Here is a 19,796-nt window from a genome sequence, read left to right as displayed (position 1 = left end):
TCATTGTACTGGAGTGAAAACAATAGCTGTACAAGGCTATATAGTGAAAGAGGATCTGAGGCTCTGGAAGATGTTATTTGTCTGACTGTGTCTTTTTTTCTTGTAGCCAATGGAGATCTTTCTAATGCATCCTGTTCCTAATGTTACCATATTTCCAGCTGTCAGTATCAATGTCCTTCAGATACATATCAATAGGATGATACTGGTGTTATGTTTTACATTGGGTTTCACATATGTTGTTGCTATGAATCAATATCCCATAAAAAATACTTATACTACTAACACCATGTACAGTACAAGGCATTTTCCGTTTTTATCAACCAAATATGTTTGCTTGCACCCTTACATGTTATGCTGCTGCTGTGCCAGGTTGATTCTGTATTTTATGTTCTATCTATTCAAGATGTCTCCAAATTGGATCTGCATTTGGCCATTAATAATGTTCAACAATTTAGATTTCCCAGTAGTGCTATTAACCCACTGAAGCATGCTGGAGTCAATCAGTTTGGAAAGTTTAAACTGCAAGGCACTCCGCAACCTGATAAAAAAGCGACACAAGGGAAATGAAAATGTGAGGACATAGAAATCAGTCTGAACATTTTGCGAAAATAGGTTTATACTGTCTATTAGAAAGCAAATGAACACAAATTGATGCCGCTGTCACTACTAGTCTGCGTTTCAATCCGGATAGAATGATATTGTTGGAGTGAGAGTCAAATAGAATTACAGCTTGCAATTCCAGAGTAAACTACATTGAAGAGTAATATGACTTCATCAGATACTAAAACCATGTAACATAATGAAATGTAAATGGCCAGTTTGACAGGTCTATTTACACTACAGCGTTGTTTTACCATTAGAGTTCTATTGCCATTGGGGTTCTATTTAGGTCATCTAAAGATTTAGGTGATTGCACACAACCAATTTGAATAGTATTTGCTTGTAAATGCAAACTATGATATACTTTTTTTAACAATTGCTTCTACTATTGTAGCTGGCAACTCAAGACCACATACTGAACTGGCTAATGCTTAAGGGTGGCAATTTAGGCAATTTAATTATGTTGAATTAATGAGTTGGCATGCCAAAAAACTGTACATTTAAATATCCTGGTTCATAGAATGTTAATTCTCAATATTTATAAATATTTCTCTCCGTGCAGTTCTCCCAAGGAGGAACAAAGTACATGAATATGTTATTATATTTCATTCAACGCACTAAACCATGATGGGAATCCCATGGTGCATTGCTCAGTTGAAGTGAAATGTTCTCTCCTGCATAACTTACTGGGTTTTGCTGTTTAATGCATAACCTATTAATCAAGCTAAATACTGTATGGTGTCTAATATAACCTATATGATTATTAGATGAAGGGAAGAATTAAGGATGATTTTTATATAGTGTAAATAAGGCATCTGTCTGTTGAATGGTAATAAGAAATCTTGAGTGGAATTCTAGTAATTCTTCTATTGAATCTCTCTCCACTCGAGTGTCTGACACTTCGTTAGCTCAGGGTGTATGATGTCAATGTGGCCTCACCATTAGAGGCCAAGGCAAAAGCCCAGTCCACACAGTAACAGTCAATAATGAGAATGTTGCTCGTTGCGGAAAACGGGCCGTCTGGTCTCTGCAAACACCCTTGAAGCACAGACATCACTCCCCAACATTTTATCAACTCGTTATTCCCTGGTATTTATCGCCTTTCAATGACCTTCCAGAACGAATGATTTTGTGGGCCGCTTAATCAACAGTGTTTGTCCGGTTGGGCTTCTATGGCGGTGGGTAAACTCTGTATATCTCTCAGCCCAGATTCCTAAATGAAGAATTGAGGACACATCATAAGTAACACTTATCATCGAGGCACACATGAAGGTATGCTCGAGTGCACCACCATATTTTTGATGGCGGCCAGAATTGATAGGCCCAGAAAAAACCTGCTGGATGTCCGCTCCAGTTAAATGGATTTATGGTGTAAGAGCTCATACTATAATCATTAGGGAAGGATGGAGAGGCAGCAACACTGGATGGCTTACAGACATGACTGTCTTCACTGCAGCAGTCGAAACACAATCCCAAAATGACATAGTTATTTTGGAAACGAGGGGGTGTGAGCTGAAGGAAGTGGAGGGAAAAAAGGAGGAATCATATTTTTGTGTCATTCCATTTGAATTCAATCACTTTTTTGACCCTTTTGATTTGAACAAAACTTTCTACACATATTTGACCATGGTAGAAGTGGTCAGAAAATGACCTGAATGCCACAACATTCAGAAGATAGAGGTGCTCAAAGTTGACCCATTTTGCATACCCAACCACACCATGAGACATCCAAGTGTTCATCATTGGAAAAGATTAACAGTTGAGTATGATGCCATTTAAAAGCTTACAAACAGGGTTGTCAAACTATTTTGTGAACTATTTACACTTTAATGTAGTTGTCCTTATGCATGCATTCATAAAGCCTTTATAACACCTATATAACACAACATTTGTCATGATATATTGTAAGTAGTTTAAAATAATTATGAGTCACGGCATGAGATGTTATAAAACCGGTTATAATGGGTGTTAAAAATGACTGTTCATCCTGTTGTCATATGCTCTGTAAACTGTTAATAACAACTACTATCACACAGTCTACATGATAATTTATGTCATATGTTATTACATGCTGCATAGGAGTCTACATACTAGATGTTATAACATGGTGTTTTGTAATTTACCAACCTTTATGTCACACTATTACATTGAATGGAATGATGGGCGTCATAACCATGTCATATGCCCTAATATAGTGTGCACAGCCACCTTAAGTAAAGTGACAATAATTTGAGGTGTTATAAAGCAGTTATGAATGTGCATATATGACACGAGGATGCGTTGAGAGTATCACAAAACTTTACTATTCAAATGATCTCCAAGAAACATGGGCAAATTTTGAAACAAAATGGACAACAAAATCAACGTTGCTGGGGAACAACAGGATTTGTGACAGCTGTGAAAAAGATGTGCAGGCTACAGTAACAATGACAGCTATATTATAAATTGTGATAAAATGAGGTAGATAAAATGAGGTAGTTGATGTTGCAAATGCAACATTTTGTTGGCCCACTGATGGCTAGCTAGCTATCTAGCTGGCAACTGCTAGTGCTAGCTACCTAGTTAGCAGTGTGCTAGCGCTAGTTACATTATACAGTTGAAGTCGGAAGTTTACATACAGTTAGGTTGGAGTCATTAAAACTCATTTTTCAACCACTCCACAAATGTCTTGTTAACAAACTATAGTTTTGGCAAGTCGGTTAGGACATCTACTTTGTGCATGACACAAGTAATTTTTCCAACAATTGTTACAGACAGATTGTTTCACTTATAATTCACTGTATCACAATTCCAGTAGGTCAGAAGTTTACATACACTGAGTTGACTGTGCCTTTAAACAGCTTAGAAAATTCCAGAAAATGATGTCATGGCTTTAGAAGCTTCTGATAGGCTAATTGGCATGATTGGACAAGTGCACTTCACAAAATAGATGGTAACATGAGGAAGGAAAATTATGTGGATATATTAAAGAAACATCTCAAGTCATCAGTCAGGAAGTTAAAGCTTGGTCGCAAATGGGTCTTCCAAATGGACAATGACCCCAAGCATACTTCCAAAACTGTGGCAAAATGGCTTAATGACAACAAAGTCAAGGTATTGGAGTTGCCATCACAAAGCGCTTACCTCAATCCTATAGAAAATGTGTGGTCAGAACTGAAAAAGTGTGTGCGAGCAAGGAGGCCTACAAACCTGACTCAGTTACACCTGCTCTGTCAGAAGGAATGGGCCAAAATGCACCCAACTTATTGTGGGAAGCTTGTGGAAGGCTACCTGAAATGTTTGACCCAAGTTAAACAATTTAAAGGCAATGCTACCAAATACTAATTGAGTGTATGTAAACTTCTGACCCACTGGGAATGTGATGAAAGAAATCAAAGCAGAAATAAATCATTCTCTCTACTATTATTCTGACATTTCACATTCTTAAATTAAAATAAAGTGGTTATCCTAACTGACCTAAAACAGGGAATTTTTACTAGGATTAAATGTCAAGAATTGTGAAAAACTGAAATTAAATGTATTTGGCTAACATGTATGTAAACTTACGACTTCAACTGTACAGTCATGGACAAAAGTTTTGAGAATGACACAAATATTAATTTTCACAAAGTCTGCTGCCTCAGTTTGAATGATGGCAATTTGCATATACTCCAGAATGTTATGAAGAGTGATAAGAGGAATTGCAATTAATTGCAAAGTCCCTCTTTGTCATGCAAATGAACTGAATCCCCCAAAAGCATTTCCACTGCATTTCAGCCCTGCCACAAAAGGACTAGCTGACATCATATCAGTGATTCTCTCGTTAACACAGGTGTGAGTGTTGACGAGGACAAGGCTGGAGATCACTCTGTCATTCTGATTGAGTTCGAATAACAGACTGGAAGCTTCAAAAGGAGGGTCGTGCTTGGAATCGTTGTTCTTCCTCTGTCAACCATGGTTACCTGCAAGGAAACACATGCCGTCATCATTGCATTGAACAAAAAGGGCTTCACAGGCAAGGATATTGCTGCCAATAAGATTGCACCTAAATCAACCATTTATCGGATCATCAAGAATTTTAAGGAGAGAGGTTCAATTGTTGTGAAGAAGGCTTCAGGGCGCCCAAGAAAGTCCAGCAAGTGCCAGGACCGTCTCCTAAAGTTGATTCAGCTGCGGGATCGGGGCACCACCACTACAGAGCTTGCTCAGGAATGGCAGCAGGCAGGTGTGAGTGCATCTGCATGCACAGTGAGGCGAAGACTTTTGGAGGATGGTCTGGTGTCAAGAAGGGCAGCAAGGAAGCCAATTCTTTCCAGGAAAAACTTCAGGGACAGACTGATATTCTGCAAAAGGTACAGGGATTGGACTGCTGAGGACTGGGGTAAAGTCATTTTCTCTGATGAATCCCCTTTCCGGTTGTTTGGGGCATCTGGAAAAAAGCTTGTCCGGAGAAGACAAGGTGAGCGCTTACCATCAGTCTTGTGTCATGCCGACAGTAAAGCATCCTGAGACCATTCATGTGTGGGGTTGCTTCTCAGCCAACGGAGTGGGCTCACTCACAATTTTGCCTAAGAACACAGCCATGAATAAAGAATGGTACCAACACATCCTCCGAGAGCAACTTCTCCCAACCATCCAGGAACAGTTTGGTGACGAACAATGCCTTTTCCAGCATGATGGAGCACCTTGCCATAAGGCAAAAGTGATAACTAAGTGACTCGGGGAACAAAACATCGATATTTTGGGTCCATGGCCAGGAAACTTCCCAGACCTTAATCCCATTGAGAAATGAGGTCAATCCTCAAAAGGCGGGTGGACAAACAAAACCCCACAAATTCTGACAAGCTCCAAGCATTGATTATGCAAGAATGGGCTGCCATCAGTCAGGATTTGGCCCAGAAGTTAATTGACAGCATGCCAGGGCGGATTGCAGAGGTCTTGAAAAAGAAGGGTCAACACTGCAAATATTGACTCTTTGCATCAACTTCATGTAATTGTCAATAAAAGCCTATTGACACTTATGAAATGCTTGTAATTATACTTCAGTATTCCATAGTAACATATTTGTGCCACAACTCTATATACAAAGTATGAGGACACCCCTTCAAATGACTTGATTCGGCTATTTCAGCCACACCCATTGCTGACAGGTGTATGAAATCGAGCACACAGCCATGCAATCTCCATAGACAAACATTGGCACTAGAATGCCTTTACTGTAGAGCTCATTGACTTTCAACGTGGCACCGTAATACAATGCCACCTTTCCAACAAGTCAGTTTGTGAAATGTCTGCCCTGCTAGAGCTGTATCCCGGTCAACTGTAAGTGCTTTCATTGCGAAGTGGAAACATCTAGGAGCAAAAACGGCACAGCCATGAAGTGGTAGGCCACACAAGCTGACAGAACGGGACTGCCGAGTGCTGAAGCAGGTAGTGCGTAAAAATTGTCCTCAGTTGCAACACTCACTACCAAGTTCAAAACTACCTCTTGAAGCAACATCTGCACAAGAACTGATCGTCGGTAGCTTCATGAAATGGGTTTCCATGGCCAAGCTGGAGTGGTGTAAAGCTTGCCGCCATTGAACTCTGGAGCAGTGGAAATGCGTTCTCTGGTGTGATGAATCACCTTTCACCATCTGGCAGTCTGACGTACAAATCTGGGATTGGCGGATAGCAGGAGATTGCTACCATAGTGCCAACTGTAAAGTTTGGTGGAAGAGGAATAATGGTCCTTAGTTCCAGTGAAGGGAATTCTTGACGCTACAGCATACAATGACGTTCTAGACGATTCAGTGCTTCCAACTTTTCTGTTTCTACGCTTTCCTGTTTCAGCATGATAATACCCTCATGCACAAAGCGAGGTCCATACATAAATGGTTTGTCGAGATTGGTGTGAGCAACAGTATATATTGTTTGCCTGGAACTGAGGATTTGTGTAGTTGCATTTGATAAGAAATGGATTCATTTACATGTCATATAGCCAACACATTCAAGGTTGGGATTCAATCTGATCGCACAATGTTGACAATGCACTTTTAAAGGGATAGTTGGAGATTTTGGCAATGAAGCCCTTTATTTACTTCCCCAGAGTCTGATGTTCCCATTTGTATGTCTCTGTGTCCAGCAGAGGTTGGAAAGTGAAATTATTTCCCAATCGTTTCTTTCATTTTTTTGGTTCCATTCCACTGTTCTGACCAGCAAAATAAATTCCTGAACCTTTTCCAACCAGAAAAAGTAACCAGAACCAGAAAAGGTTTATGTTGTTACTTTTAACCTGTTTTGGGGAGAGAGCGGTTGGGGAGAGAGCAAGAGAGAGTTTAGGAGAATGCTTGAAGCGCTGGGCATCTTGTTATGACGTGCATTATCTAAATTAGCTCCACAGAATTATACCTAGGAGGAGCAGGTTCTATGGAGGAACTTTGAATGTCCTTTGAGCTAGAGAAACCTGATAACTAGGCCTATAGTATCCTTAACTGGCATTGGAAAATGTTATCCATACTTCTCTAGCTAATTAAAAATCTCTCTCCTGATCTTCTGAATCACAGTTGTAATGTCAGTACAGTAACCTACAGTATGCTTCAGAGGGGGGAGTGGCAGGTAGCCTAAACACGCACACACACTGGCAAAGATTTTCAGCTTGCAGGCAGACACTGGAATACATTTCTGAGTGACAGAGTGAGGGCTTTACATGAGTGCTTTGTTGCATTTTTTGCCTGGAATGTAAAATAACGTTATTAACCGGTTCCCATGCTTTTAAAATAATGGTTCTGTTTTCCGGATCAGTATGGATCACTTTTGTTTCAGGTTTCGTGTTCTTTTTCGTTTTTTGGTTCTGTTCCCTGAACTGCTTCCAACCCCTGGTGTCCAATATGAAGGATGTTAGCGTTAATAACTAGCATTAGAGCAATGACTGGAAGTCTACAGAAACAGCTAGCATTATTATTATTATTGTTATTATTTTTAGTAGTTACAGTTACAGTCTTGTCTCATCGCTGCAACTCCCTTACAGACTCGGGAGAAGATAAGGTTGAGAGCCATGCGTCCTCCGAAACACGACCCTGCCAAGCTGCACGGCTTCTTGACACACTGCTCACTTAACCCGGAAGCCAGCCGCAACAAATGTGTCGGAGGAAACACTGTCTAACTGACGACCGAAGTCAGCTTGTAGGCACCCAGCCCACCACAAGGAGTCGCTAGAGCACAATGAGACAAGGAAATCCCGGCCGGCCAAACCCTCCCCTAACGATGCTGAGCCAATTGTGCGTCACCTCATGGGTCTCCCGGTCACGGATGTCTGTGACACAGCCTGGCAACGAACCCGAGGCTGTAGTGACACTTCCGCACTGCAATGCAGTGCCTTAGATCGCTGCGCCACTCAGGAAGCCAGAACAGCTAGCAATAAATTACCTGTAAAAGTCAATCATGCTGCAATGCGCAATCAGATTGAATCCCAGCACAAATCAAAATTTGCCGTCAACAATTAGCCACGAAACGTCCATAGATATACTTGCCACGATTATTAACAATATTATGGTCATTCTGATTTAAAGACACACTATGGAAGTTTAGATGCTAATTGTTCATGTCAAATGTGTACTTGATTGTTGGATATATGCCATATATATGAATACATTTCTTATTTCATAAAACGACAAACACTTTCAGTTTCATGCAAGCATTGTATGCTTTTGCTCCTGAGTGTGGGGAGGTGTGCCCCTTTACGTTTCATGTTACATAATATACGCCATACAGCCAGCATTCATATACAGTATATGGAAGTTTAAGGAAGTTTAGTCATGTTTACATCAAACTTTGACTTGAATGTTGGCTGTATGACAAATATGTGGGAAGGTGTGCCCCTTTCTGTCCAATGACATCATTGCTGGACATGTTTTATGCAAGTCAAAATTTGGTCACACTTCAGAATAAGGAACACATTTTAGGTACTATGTCCTTATTAGTCCCATATTGAGACAGCTTATTAAGAGTCTGTTTCTTGTGTAACTTGAATGAATTAACAATTAATACGTATTTTATATGGTTAACAATGAAGTTATTAATGATTGAGCAGTAATATGACTTACAGTATAATGTTTTTATATGAAAATACTTAATTAAGGCCTAATACATGACTAATAACATAGAATAAATACCTTATTAGCTACTTATATACACACTACTAAGTAGTGGCTAATATGTGTACCTTAAAATAGTGTTACTGTGTTGTCTTGTCAAGTTGCTGGTATTATAATTTGTCCTTAAAAAAATGACATAATATGAATGGTAAAGTTATGTGATATTCACAACTCATCCTGTGGTATAAACACATTCATTAATGTAAAATTACTTAAGGTGTCAATACACACTCTATGAGGGCATATGACATGGTTATGACACCCATCATTTCATTCAATGTGTTAATGTGACACAGAGGTTAGTAAATTACATAACACCCTGTTATAACATCTGTATGTAGACTGTATGTAGACTGTATGTACTAACATATGACACAAGTTGTCATGCAGGATATATGATAGCAGTTGTTATTAACAGTTGACATTGGAGCATATGACAACAGGATGAACAGTCATTTTTAATAGTCATTATAACTGGTTTTATAACATGTCATGACGTGACTGATAACTATTGAAACCTACTTATGATGCTTATGACAAATGTTATAATGTGTTATATAGCTGTTTAACGTCAATTATCTAAAACGTGTAAACTGATATTTTATGTTGTGCCCGCCATCGGTTGAGACACAACATGCATTGGAATACAGGGTTGGTGTCATTTTGGAGCTGATAAATGTACTAAAATGGGAATTAAATTAACATTTCAACTTTTAAATGGTACCACAAAGATGGTTGGAGGTCCACACATCGGAGAATTTTGACTTGAATGTGAATATTTTTTATTATGTCAGCCTTCCATAGGAAACTTGTTGCAATCATATAGTAAATATAGATAATAGAATAGACATTCCCATTTAAGTTGACATTCAACGTGGGTGGACCGGTGGCCATCTTAATTGGAAGTTACAATTTCAATTCATTTAAAATTTAAATGGTGTACCAGCTAAATTGCAGAGATCTGAAGGGATAGGTCCATTCTATGAATCTCAATGATTGAAATGACAACCACCCTGTATTCAAGACCATGCTGTGTCTCAAACGATAGCGGGCACTACACAAACACCCCAGATCATGTAAATTAGGGTCTGAGCTACAACATATGTGAAAATGAAAAATAAATCGGTGTTTACACGTTTTAAGATAATCGACGTTAAAGGTTCTAAAATTACAATTTTTATTAAAAAATATATATATTAACACAACATGTAAAGTGTTGGTTTCATGAGCTGAAATTAAAGAGCCCAGAGATTTTCCATATGCACAAAAAGCTTATTTCTCTCAAATGTTGTGAAGAATTTTTTTTCTTTTCCTGTTAAGAAGGATTTCTCCATTACCAAGATAATCCATCCACCTGACACATGTGGCATATCAAGAAGCTGATTAAACAGCATGATCATTACACAGGTGCATCTTGTGCTGGGGACAATAAAAGGCCACTCTAAAATGTGCATTTTTGCCACACAACACAATGACACAGATGTTTCAAGTTTTAAGGGAGCATGCAATTGGCATACTGACTGCAGGAATGTCCACCAGAGCTGTTGCCAGAGAATTTATAAATAAAGTAATAATAATAATAAAGCTCTTTTCTGGGGAAAAACTAATTCTGATTGGCTGGGCCTGACTCCCCAGTGGGTGGGCCTTCCTCCCAAGTGGGTGCCCTGTGCCCTCCCAGGCTCACCCATGGTTGCCCCATTTTAAATTATATCAAACTCAAACGTTAATCTTTGCGGGTGATGAAGGCATGGATGTTTCATGGTATCATGGGGTATGCAAAATGGGTGAACTTTGAGCACCTCTATCTCCGGAATGTTTGGGAAATTAGGTTAAAAAAAAGTCACTTTCTGACCACTTCTACCGTTGGGAAATATGTATGGAAAGTTTTGTTCAGATCAAAATGGCTGCGGTCAAAAAGTGATTGAAATCAAATGGAATGACCCTTTTGATTGTGAATGCAGTCATTGCCAAGCAACGTCAAAGTGTCTGAGATCATTGAGAGCGGTTTAATCTTGTGGTTGTCATTGGTTCCAATCACCTTGCCTACACTTCTGCTGCACATTAGCACTCATGGTTAATTAGATGTTTCTTTAGAGAATGTCCTGTGAAAAAAATGTACTCACTTGCTGTGTTGTTGTCAAAGTATTTCAAATTTTTAAAGAGGGCTTTTGTCTGTATTGCTGCAGAATCCTTATTTTGCCTTCTTACTGTAGTTTATCAGAAACACAATTTGTGTAGGCATTGTACTATTTGAACTATACTGGAGTCACAAGGTCTGATTTATATATTTTTTTCAATGTTAAATGCCCATATAATACTTCCAACCTTGGGTCATTTGTTGCATTTCAAACATTCTGTACACTCTTCACATCTCCATGTTTTACTCTGTTAACTTCACTAGGGTAGGGGGCAGCATTCGGAATTTTGGATGAAAAGCGTGCCCAAAGTAAACTGCCTGCTACTCAGGCCCAGAAGCTAGGATATGCATATAATTGGTAGATTTGGATAGAAAACACTCAAAAGTTTCCAGAACTGTTATGGCAGGCGAAAACCTGAGGAAAATCCATCCAGGAAGTACTATTATTTTGAAAGGCTGTTTTTCCATTGAAAGCCTATCCACCATACAAAGACTTAGGACCCAGTTCACGATCTCTATGGCTTCTTCTACATGTGGCCAGTCTTTAGGCATTGTTTCAGGCCTTTACTCTGAAAAATGAGGGAGATACAGCACTTTCAATGAGTGGACAGTGGAAATTTCCAGACATGAGTCCTGCGCACGATTGGGAGCGCACCTTTCTTGTTTCGTCTTTTCTATTGATGAAGCTTTTGTCCGGATGAAATATTGTTGATTGTTTATGACAAAAACAACCTGAGGATTGATTTTAAACATCGTTTGACATGTTTCTACGAACTTTTATTGTACTTTTTAGATTTTTCGTCTGTCTGTTGTGACCGCGCTTTGTTCCATTGGATTGCTGAACATAACGCACCAACAAAACGGAGGTTTTTGGATATAAACATGGACTTTATTGAACAAAACAAACATTTATTGAGTAAATGAGAGTCTTGTGAGTGCAAACATATGAAGATCATCAAAGGTAAGTGATTAATTGTATCACTATTTATGACTTGTGTAACTCCTCTACTTGGCTTGTTACTGTTTGTAATGATTTGTCTGCTGGGCGCTGTTCTCAGATAATCACATGGTTTGCTTTCGCCGTAAATCCTTTTTGAAATCTGACACCGTGGTTGGATTAACAAGAAGTTTATCTTTAAACCATGTATAACACTTGTATGTTTCATGAATTTTTATAATGAGTATTTCTGTAGCGTCCCACACCCCCTAGTGAGGTTAACTGTCATAGGCGTCGTAAGGGACAGACGAAGGCACAGCGGGTAAAGTGCTCATCTTCCTTCTTTTTATTAAGAGAGAACACTCAAACAAAATAAACGAACGACAAAACAGTTCCGTAAGGCATACCGGCTATTCAGAAAACAACTACTCACAAACCCAAATGAAAAATGGGCTGCCTAAGTATGGCTTCCAATCAGAGACAACGAAAGACACCTGCCTCTGATTGGAAACCATACTCGGCCACACATAGAAAACGAACATAGAAAATGAAAACTAGAACAAATCCCCTCTAAATAAACCAACCCCAAAACACACAAAAACAACACCCCCTGCCACCCCCTGACCATACTACAATGACAAATGACCCCTTTACTGATCAGGACGTGACATTAACACCCATTTAATCCTCTCTTGGAATGTTGATTGAATGGGGTGAACACAGAGAACACAGTGAAACTGACAGTTTTTGCTGTAAGCGGTTCACGTTGACACCCACCATTGTACTGCGAAGCGAAAACCTTGACACAGGGTTACAAGCGGCTCTGACAGCTATCATATATTCCCTATCATTAATTGTGATATTACAGTAAGATGCCTTGAGAATGTGTACACATCCAACACTGCTGAACTTGCTCTTGAATAAATGAATACCCAATAAATAATTTATCATAATTTCATGCCTTGTTTTTTGAAGGAAGAGCAATTTGCAATGAGTATACAAAATATTAAGAATACCTGGTCTTTCCAGGTGAATCTAGGTGAATCCATCTATGATCCCTTATTGATGTCACTTGTTAAATCCACTTCAATCATTGTAGATGAAGAGGATATTTTTAAGCCTTGAGACATGGATTGTTTGTGTGCCATTCAAACGTCAAATTTCGAAGTTGCTCCAAACCTAAAATGTGAAAGTGTTTTTGACACCCTGGGTTACTTCTCCCCCCTGCTCAGCGTCATCCTTTAATAATTCTGAATGCCTTAGTTAAGAGTTAAGGTTTGGGATAGGGTATCACTACCACTGGGATTCAACACGTGACCCTCGGTAGGACTATGCTGAGCAGGAAGAGTAAGCCCGCGACCCTCAGAAGGACGATGCTGAGCAGGAGGAGCAACCCAGGGTGTCAAAATCACTTCGGAATGTGACTTTCGGATCAACTTGAAAATTGTCCATTTGGAGAAATGTGCATAAACAACAGAATCTGAAGTGAAATTGGTAAAACTCTGAAATCTTGGCCCACTTACATGCATTCAAAAGCAGACCTATCAAATAGCTTTTAATGAATAATCATATCAATGGATTTAATCATTGAATGAATGGCTGCAGCAACAGTCACTGTTGCTGCATAACAAATTAGGCCTAATTAGACAAAACAATCAATGAAGTTGTTCAAACGACTAAGTCGTTCGGACGAGATATTATTCCAAGAGTCAAAGCAATTTTTTTGTTGTTGTCTCAGATCTACAGTATAGCTGATTGTTTTGGGTATGCGCAAACTCAACATTTCATTTCATGTTTAAAGTGGTCATGTAGTGATGTAGCTGATTTGAAAATGAATTGCGACGTTATTTAGATTAACAATAAACGTGAAGTCTCTCAGTCAAAAAATTGAATGACTTGAGTGGCTATACATTAGTATTTCAATTACAAGAAGAGGAAATGTTGTATTCTGATGAAACTAATCGTGGTTCTGACTGAAGGCCTGTATACTCAGTAGCTCACCAGGACCAACGTTGGAGATCTCTGCTCTGTACATATTCAACTTAATAAGCACTTACTGACAGTTTCATTCACTGCAACATGGAACAAACCTTTACAGCAAGGGTAGTAGCAACTAGTTTAAGAGAAACGGGAGGATGGTACTGTTGTCTCTGCCCGTCTACTCGGACTTCTTTAACTTCATTTACATTACATTTACATTTTAGTCATTTAGCAGACGCTCTTATCCAGAGCGACTTACAAATTGGTGCATTCACCTATAATATCCAGTGGAACAACCACTTTACAATAGTGCATCTAAATCTTTTAAGGGGGGGGTTAGAAGGATTACTTTATCCTATCCCAGGTATTCCTTGAAGAGGTGGGGTTTCAGGTGTCTCCGGAAGGTGGTGATTGACTCCGCTGTCCTGGCGTCGTGAGGGAGCTTGTTCCACCATTGGGGTGCCAGAGCAGCGAACAGTTTTGACTGGGCTGAGCGGGAACTGTGCTTCCTCAGAGGTAGGGAGGCGAGCAGGCCAGAGGTGGATGAACGGAGTGCCCTTGTTTGGGTGTAGGGCCTGATCAGAGCCTGAAGGTACGGAGGTGCCGTTCCCCTCACAGCTCCGTAGGCAAGCACCATGGTCTTGTAGCGGATGCGAGCTTCGACTGGAAGCCAGTGGAGAGAGCGGAGGAGCGGGGTGACGTGAGAGAACTTGGGAAGGTTGAACACCAGACGGGCTGCGGCGTTCTGGATGAGTTGTAGGGGTTTAATGGCACAGGCAGGGAGCCCAGCCAACAGCGAGTTGCAATAATCCAGACGGGAGATGACAAGTGCCTGGATTAGGACCTGCGCCGCTTCCTGTGTGAGGCAGGGTCGTACTCTGCGAATGTTGTAGAGCATGAACCTACAGGATCGGGTCACCGCCTTGATGTTGGTGGAGAACGACAGGGTGTTGTCCAGGGTCACGCCAAGGCTCTTAGCACTCTGGGAGGAGGACACAAGGGAGTTGTCAACCGTGATGGCGAGATCATGGAACGGGCAGTCCTTCCCCGGGAGGAAGAGCAGCTCCGTCTTGCCGAGGTTCAGCTTGAGGTGGTGATCCGTCATCCACACTGATATGTCTGCCAGACATGCAGAGATGCGATTCGCCACCTGGTTGTCAGAAGGGGGAAAGGAGAAGATTAATTGTGCGTCATCTGCATAGCAATGATATGAGAGACCATGTGAGGATATGACAGAGCCAAGTGACTTGGTGTATAGCGAGAATAGGAGTGGGCCAAGAACAGAGCCCTGGGGGACACCAGTGGTGAGAGCACGTGGTGCGGAGACAGATTCTCGCCACGCCACCTGGTAGGAGCGACCTGTCAGGTAGGACGCAATCCAAGCGTGCGCGGTGCCGGAGATGCCCAGCTCGGAGAGGGTGGAGAGGAGGATCTGATGGTTCACGGTATCAAAGGCAGCAGATAGGTCTAGAAGGATGAGAGCAGAGGAGAGAGAGTTAGCTTTAGCAGTGCGGAGAGCCTCCGTGACACAGAGAAGAGCAGTCTCAGTTGAATGCCCAGTCTTGAAACCTGACTGATTAGGATCAAGAAGGTCATTCTGAGAGAGATAGCAAGAGAGCTGGCCAAGGACGGCGCGTTCAAGAGTTTTGGAGAGAAAGGAAAGAAGGGATACTGGTCTGTAGTTATTGACATCGGAGGGATCGAGTGTAGGTTTTTTCAGAAGGGGTGCAACTCTCGCTCTCTTGAAGACGGAAGGGACGTAGCCAGCGGTCAAGGATGCGTTGATGAGCGAGGTGAGGTAGGGGAGAAGGTCTCCGGAAATGGTCTGGAGAAGAGAGGAGGGGATAGGGTCAAGTGGGCAGGTTGTTGGGCGGCCGGCCGTCACAAGACGCGAGATTTCATCTGGAGAGAGAGGGGAGAAAGAGGTCAAAGCACAGGGTAGGGCAGTGTGAGCAGGACCAGCAGTGTCGTTTGACTTAGCAAACGAGGATCGGATGTCGTCAACCTTCTTTTCAAAATGGTTGACGAAGTCATCCGCAGAGAGGGAGGAGGGGGGGGAGGGGGAGGAGGATTCAGGAGGGAGGAGAAGGTAGCAAAGAGCTTCCTAGGGTTAGAGGCAGATGCTTGGAGTTTAGAGTGGTAGAAAGTGGCTTTAGCAGCAGAGACAGAAGAGGAAAATGTAGAGAGGAGGGAGTGAAAGGATGCCAGGTCCGCAGGGAGGCGAGTTTTCCTCCATTTCCGCTCGGCTGCCCGGAGCCCTGTTCTGTGAGCTCGCAGTGAGTCGTCGAGCCACGGAGCAGGAGGGGAGGACCGAGCCGGCCTGGAGGATAGGGGACAGAGGAAATCAAAGGATGCAGAGAGGGAGGAGAGGAGGGTTGAGGAGGCAGAATCAGGAGATAGGTTGGAGAAGGTTTGAGCAGGGGGAAGAGATGATAGGATGGAAGAGGAGAGAGTAGCGGGAGAGAGAGAGCGAAGGTTGGGACGGCGCAATACCATCCGAGTAGGGGGAGAGTGAGAAGTGTTGGATGAGAGCGAGAGGGAAAAGGATACAAGGTAGTGGTCGGAGACTTGGAGGGGAGTTGCAATGAGATTAGTGGAAGAACAGCATCTAGTAAAGATGAGGTCAAGCGTATTGCCTGCCTTGTGAGTAGGGGGGGAAGGTGAGAGGGTGAGGTCGAAAGAGGAGCGGAGTGGAAAGAAGGAGGCAGAGAGGAATGAGTCGAAGGTAGACGTGGGGAGGTTAAAGTCACCCAGAACTGTGAGAGGTGAGCCATCCTCAGGAAAGGAACTTATCAAGGCGTCAAGCTCATTGATGAACTCTCCAAGGGAACCTGGAGGGCGATAAATGATAAGGATGTTAAGCTTGAAAGGGCTGGTAACTGTGACAGCATGGAATTGAAATGAGGAGATAGACAGATGGGTCAGGGGAGAAAGAGAGAATGTCCACTTGGGAGAGATGAGGATTCCAGTGCCACCACCCCGCTGGCTCGATGCTCTAGGGGTATGCGAGAACACGTAGTCAGACGAGGAGAGAGCAGTAGGAGTAGCAGTGTTATCTGTGGTGATCCATGTTTCCGTCAGCGCCAGGAAGTCTAGGGACTAGAGGGTAGCATAGGCTGAGATGAACTCAGCCTTGTTGGCCGCAGACCGGCAGTTCCAGCGGCTGCCGGAGACCTGGAACTCCACGTGGGTCGTGCGCGCTGGGACCACCAGGTTAGAGTGGCAGCGGCCACGCGGTGTGGAGCGTTTGTATGGCCTGTGCAGAGGAGAGAGAACAGGGATAGGCAGACACATAGTAGACAAGCTACAGAAGAGGCTACGCTGATGCAAGTGAGATTGGAGTGACAAGTGGACTACACGTCTCGAATGTTCAGGAAGTTAAGCTTACGTTGCAAAAATGTTATTGACTAAAATGATACAGTACTGCTGGCTGGTGGAGTAGGCTAGCTAGCAGTGGCTGCGTTGTTGACTTTGAACGTGTAGCTGGCTAGGTAACCTCGGTAGTTTCAGTACTACACCTTGTCATGATACAAAGCAACTTTGTAGCTAGCTAGCTAACATAACACTAATCAAGACGTTCCTTGTAGTGTATTTAGTTTCAACAATGCTGCTCGTCGGTAATAGTTGGCTAGGTTAGGAAAAATGGCGTCGCGGGGGACGGAAATAGCTGGCTAGCTAACCTCGATGGCTGGCTAGCTAACAATTATCAATTAACAATTATCAAGCTATGACAAAGACAACTAGGTAGCTAACTAGGTAACACTTCATGAAATAAACTTGAACATTGATTACAACAAAGATGACTTAGTAACTGCATGCCAACAGAGTAGCAGTTGACTAATGAATCTAGTGGGAATTGCTGATGGTCTACAATCTACAGATCATAATGGGAATCCATAGTCAGTTATTTATCCTGTCAGATAAATAAATGCATAACCAATTTTTCAGAACAAATATGATATGATGAGAGATTGCAAAGTGAACGAAGAGTCACTGCATTAAAACAATCCGATAAGGCTGTATTTCTGGACAGAGCAAAGGTTGTTGGCCTTTTGTCAGTAGATACTGTATAACTTTTGTTATACTGCTGAATATTGTTATTTTGCTTTTCTTTAGGTAATACTTCAATCACACACATTAACCTTTAGCCTTAGATTTGCATTGCAAGTTTGTACAGAAGTACAGTTGCCCAATAGTTTTGATCTCTGTCTGCAAATACTGTTAGATACACCACTGTAGCTGTATTCCCATCCTTCCCTTTCTTGCTCTCCTCTCTCCCTGTTTAGTATGCATGTCACGATCGTCGTAAGAACTGGACCAAGGCGCAGCATACGTAGCGTTCCACATCTTTATTATGAAGTGAAACTTCAGCAAATACAAAACAATAAACGAATGAATGAAACGTGAAGCGCTCACAGGCAACTACACAAAAACAAGATCCCACAAAACACAGTGGGGAAATGGCTGCCTAAATGTGATCCCCAATCAGAGACAATGATAAACAGCTGCCTCTGATTGGGAACCATACCAGGCCAACATAGAACTAGAACAACCGAGATTACCCACCCTAGTCACACCCCGACCTAACCAACATAGAGAATTAAAGGCTCTCTTTGGTCAGGGCGTGACAATGCAGTGGAAGTGGAAATGGTATTATGAGCATTATGATATTCCTCCACTGAAGTTCATTGAAGGTTAGGCATGGAGGTTATGATCCAATAATCTGTCCTGAATTTAAATCACGTTGTTTGTTATGCTTCTCTCTTTTTCAAATACATGGTTCGACTGGAATTTTCCACAGGGCCTGTCAACCGGAGAATACTAAGGATATACAAATCGGACTTGGCGTAGGTTCCCAGTATAAATGGGAATTTTGCACAGGTGCTGACATTTAAAGCAATGTACCATGGTAATTGTGACAGAATTTGTTTGTAAAATGCTAAGCATATGTTTTGTTTCCATAGAATGCATGAATCACTTCTAATTAAGCCTCATGTATGTAATTTGGTGTTAAGTGTGAATAAAATTAATTTATGAGCAAACATTTACCACCAATCAATGGACACATGCGCAAGTATAGTTAAACTATAGGGTATAAACTCACTGAAAAGGACAATCTGCGACTGGTATATCCATTTCTAACTCATTGATTCTTGAAGAATGTTACTAATAAATACCTCATGAGCTTAGTTCAACTGTTGTACCCCATCAGATCCCAAAACATAATCTTGTTTTACTCAATTGTTAGTCCAGGGCTTGTCTGGACTAACAGTGGAGTGCTGCATCAGATGACCTCCACAATCAGATTACCTCCACAATCACCTGAACTCAACCCAATTGAGATGGTTTGGGATGAGTTGGACCACAGAGTGAAGGAAAAGCAGCCAACAAGTGCTCAGCATTTGTGTGAACTCCTTCAAGACTGTTGAAAAAGCATTCCAGGTGAAGCTGGTTAAGAGAATGCCAAGAGTGTGAAAAGCTGTCATCAAGGCAAAAGGTGGCTACTTTGAAGAATCTCAAATATAAAATATATTTTGATTTGTTTCACACTTTTTTCCTTACTACATGATTCCATATGTGTTATTTCATTGTTTGATGTCTTCACTATTATTCTACAATATAGATAATAGTAAAAATGATTCCACATCAACCCTATTATGTAACTACTAAATTATTAACACAGTTATTACTAAGATGGTTGCATAGTAATAGGGGCAACTTAATGTAAAGTGTTACCCCCCAGACTCCTAGGAAATAGCGGTGAATAGGTTCTGGAGTGGAACTTTGTGGGAGGTCTGTAAGTGGGTTTTGAACTTCTCAATTCAACACTCTTACACTCTTACACACTTACCTCTGCCACAATTAGAGGTTATGAGAAGCTATATTAAAGGAAACTTTTTGAACACACTTCTGCAATCCCCCTTCAATGCAAAACCTCAAGGAATATGTTATCATGCAACACGCATCTACTGTCAATGAGTATTCCAGCCCAGATTAACAGAGAAACAATCTTCGACTGTGTACAGTA

The 19,796-nt window shown here is 41.5% G+C and overlaps 1 protein-coding gene across 2 annotated transcripts in view; it reads left to right on the top strand.

Moving 5' to 3' along the window:
• LOC106567659 (opioid-binding protein/cell adhesion molecule) overlaps positions 1-19,796 on the top strand; it is a 469,819-nt gene that overhangs the window by 310,399 nt on the left and 139,624 nt on the right. The gene's annotated exons all lie outside the window — the stretch shown is intronic.

Source organism: Salmo salar, chromosome 13, assembly GCF_965601325.2.
Source record: "Salmo salar chromosome 13, fSalSal1, whole genome shotgun sequence".
NCBI classification, from domain to species: domain Eukaryota; kingdom Metazoa; phylum Chordata; class Actinopteri; order Salmoniformes; family Salmonidae; genus Salmo; species Salmo salar.
The sequence above is the reverse complement of the archived record's forward strand: the minus strand, read 5'-3'. Positions and strand labels throughout refer to the sequence as shown.